This window comes from Coturnix japonica, chromosome 1 (assembly GCF_001577835.2).
Source record: "Coturnix japonica isolate 7356 chromosome 1, Coturnix japonica 2.1, whole genome shotgun sequence".
Lineage (NCBI taxonomy): Eukaryota > Metazoa > Chordata > Aves > Galliformes > Phasianidae > Coturnix > Coturnix japonica.
Window position 1 is genome coordinate 19,139,529 of NC_029516.1, and position 794 is coordinate 19,140,322.

Here is a 794-nt window from a genome sequence, read left to right on the forward strand (position 1 = left end):
CGGGCACTGCAGATGTTCTCATCCTCTCATGTAGGAAAAGACGTTTCCTGGAGCTCTGTTATAAGGCACTTTTGCATGAAGCTTCTTGTGCAAAATGGCGGGTTCAAACCACAGGATGTAGGAGAAACCACAGAATTCAAGTTTTTCTTGGTCACTTACTTGAAACATGAACTTCTACCGAAGTCTTGCTTACTGAAAGCATCAGAAAGCTTACTGCAACAGAAGGGAATGCTGCACCTAGCTCACAAGGTAGAGTATGAGATGGCATGACTGTATCTTGCAGCAAGTCAAAAGATCACAGGATCTCCTTTCTGTTCTCATTTTCATGGCTAAAACGAGCTCATTTGTATAACTGAATGATTTAATATAATGAAAGGATGCAGCTGTGATGATATGAGTTAGAGAATGGGGGAAAGAGAGGGAGATTTCACAAGAACTAAATGATTTAAGAACAATTATTAAACTGCTTATTGCTTTAAAAGCAGCAATTAAATATTTTGTGGCAGATTCAGCTTTAACAGGTTTTCATACTGTTCATGCTTGCTTCAGATGGCCAGAAAAAAAGAAGGCGGCACAAATCTAAAGACAAAAGCTAGAACTACAGCCAGGCTTCCTTTATGTCCTCCACTACATTCCATAGAAGATAGTAGTGCAAGGAAACAATAAAGCTTTCCTCAGTGCAGCCCCCACCCTGCCCTCACCAAACCAACCACTTCTCCCACCTTTAAGTCTCTACTAAGTATCTTCCAAATTCTTCTACTATTATCTTAGATAGCAGCATAACCAATACCAGC